Below are 3,187 nucleotides of genomic sequence, written 5' to 3' on the forward strand. Positions count from 1 at the left end.
CCATCAAAAGCTTTTTCATCTGTTCAGATGATTATGTGATTTTTCTCTTTTGATCTTTTAATCTGTGGTGAATGACACTGATTGATTTTTTAATGCCAAAATCAACGTTAAATTCCTGACTTAAACCATACTGGTCATGACTTATTATCATTTTTACATATTGTTGGATTTGGTTTGCTAAAATTTTGTTTAGAATGTATTGTATCTATATATTTGAGTGATAATGATCTGCAATTTCCCTCTTGTACTTGACCCATCTGACTTGTTATCAAGATTATGTTAGCCTCGTAAAATTGGTTAGGGAGTGTTTCTTCTTTTTCTATTCTTGAAAAGTGTTTGTGTGAGATTGAAATTCTCTCTTCCTTAAACTTGCTTGATAGAACTTGTGATAATTGTGGGGAAATGTTTTACCATAGATTCATTGTATAACGCTTATATAATTTCTACTCTGATACATGAGTTAAACATGTTTTTTTAGATTCTCAAAGATGAGAAAGTTTTTCTAATTACCACTTTATTACTAGTTTCTAATGTATTTGCATTGTGGGGCCAAAGAATGTGGTTGGTGTCAGTCCTTTAAACTCTATTGGATAATTACTTTTTAATGAGAAAAAAATCCAAATATTATGTTTTAAGAAGTATAAACCCCCCCACACAATATATTTATTAATTACAAAAAGGAAAACAGCTGTATACACAAGGAGGGCAATGCGCACTACCCGAAGGATGGACATATTTGAAACACGGACTTCGGTGGGGGGGGGGGGAACCAAGGGCAACACACGTAACCTAAACATCTGTACACCCATAATTTGCTGAAATAAAAAAAAAAAAAAAAGGAAAACAGTAACTTTACAGTGGAGAAACCTGGCAGACTCCGCCTTATCCAAGTGATCAGAGTTGACATCATCAGTAATGGCATAAATCAATATCATATGTCTTCTGATATCATACACTGAGAAGGACATAATAGCCCATCCATGGTGTTATTACCCAAAATGCATAACCTGGATCTAATCATGAGGAAACATGAGATGACTCAAATTCAGAGATATTCTGCAAAATAATTGATTTATCCTCTTCAATGCTGGCAAGGATGTGAAACAAAGACTAAGAAATGGTTCCAGGTTAAATTAAATTTAAAAGAAATGAAAGTTAAATGCAATGTGTGATTCTAGATCAAATCTTAGACCAAAAGTATTTTTTTTTCTTTTGCCATAAAGACATTTGTGGGACAATTGATAAAATTCAAATAAGTTCTACAGACTGGATAATAGTACTGTATCAGTGTTAATTTACTGATTTTTGATGATGGTATTGTGAATTTCCTTATTTTTAGGAAACACCCACTGAAGTATTTAGAGGTAAGTGAGTACCATGTCTGCTACTTACTTGCAAATGTTTCAGCAAAAGATGGCAGTAGAAGGAGGCACAGGGACCAGGGAGAGAAGGCCATCAGGATCATCTATGGTCAAAGGACTCAGGGCACATGACATCTCTTAGTAACACCTAATTTTAAAGATTCGCCTTTCACTGCACTGAAGACTTTATTAAGTTTTGCTATTAATAAAAGTAGGCCAGGTGTTGGGTATAATTTGGGAAACACATGTTAACTTCTTGCTTAAACTCCATGCCTACTGTGGGTCCAATTTGGCTCTACTCTTCATCGTTTTCATTCCAGGACCCAGCTGAATCTCAGTCATTGCCCATCTTATAATATATCAGAAGGAAAAGAGAACATGGCAGAACCACTCAGTGACTCTTAAACATTCTGCTCAGAAGTAACACACATTATATCTGTTTATATTTCATGGATCATAACAAGTCATGTTGCCAAGCCTGACACCCATGGGGCAGAGAATATGATCTACTTCTGGGTAGGAACACCAAACTTATTGAACTGTATTATAATTTACCACACCAACGCCTGTTCCAAGAAGGCTGTACCAGATTCTGGCATCTTGTCCACATTTCAGCCAGCAGCAAAGAGAGAAAGAGAAGCCACATTCTTTCTTTTTAAGGGCATGATGCAAAAATTACATACATTAACTTCCGATCACATCCCATTAGCCATACCTTGGGAACAAGCCATATCTAACTGCTCAGGAGCATGGGAAATAGTTCGTGGGTTTGGTTTTTTTTTTTTTTTTTTTTGGTCTTTTTCCCCACTTCAAGAAAAAAAAACGATATAGTTTTTATCTCAGCATCCCTATCGTGTGTGCCTGTGTGTGTGTGTGTTTAATCTACTCTAATGATGTTTGCCCCTTACTTGGAGAATTTAGTCTAAACACTGTTGAATAAATAATGCTAAGCCAGTCTAGCCACCCACTCTGCACTGCCCTCATGGCTGACGCGGAAGATGACCGGGAACCCTGTGCCCTGTCCTCTCACTCTGGGGGCACTGGCTCCAACTCGGGAGGACAATAAAATATTCTCTCTGGAGAAGTGGAACATGGTGGCCATGTGGAGACAGGACATAGAGTACAGTATGTGCACCATCTATAGGGTCCGTGGCTGCCTGACTTAGCTGTCAAGCTGAAAAACCAGATGACTGTTGCTGTGGTTGGGGAGAATGTAAGCATTCCTTTCACAACTGCTGCATGCCCCTGTGGGTGAGACAGGACAAGCCCTGCCCTCCCTGCCAGCAGGACTGGGGGGTCCAAGGCACTGGGCCAATGAGCGTGGAAGAAGGCTTTCTTAGTGCAGCTGTTGTTGTTCTAAGCCCTGCTAGATTTTGTTATCAAGTGCCCTACAAAGGATGGCGTTCTTTTTTTCTATTAATGTAGCGAATAGGCTGATTGATTTTCACACGTGTATCATTCTTGGATACCTGGAGTAAACCTGTGTTGGTTTTGATGTCATATATAAGCCATACACTCCAGGGAAATAATTCTTCCAATAGGAGCCTGCGGATCTGTGGTTCAGCATGTTGTCAGTTTTATTCTCAGAAATTCTCTACAATCGAGAAGGTAGGCAGCTAGGAATAGTGGTGTGTGCCTGTAGTGCCAGCTACTCAGGAGGCTGAGGCAGAAGGATTTCTTGAGCCCAGGAGTCAAGATTACAGTGAGCTATGATCACAGCACTGTACTCTAGCCTGGGCCACTGAGGGAGATCCATCTCAAAACAAACAAAGAAACAAAAACATAATTGATTAAAGATGGTCTTACCTACCTCTGCGGTGTGTGTC

This window comes from Propithecus coquereli, unplaced genomic scaffold, assembly GCF_000956105.1.
Source record: "Propithecus coquereli isolate 6110/MARCELLA unplaced genomic scaffold, Pcoq_1.0 Scaffold291, whole genome shotgun sequence".
Taxonomy (NCBI): domain Eukaryota; kingdom Metazoa; phylum Chordata; class Mammalia; order Primates; family Indriidae; genus Propithecus; species Propithecus coquereli.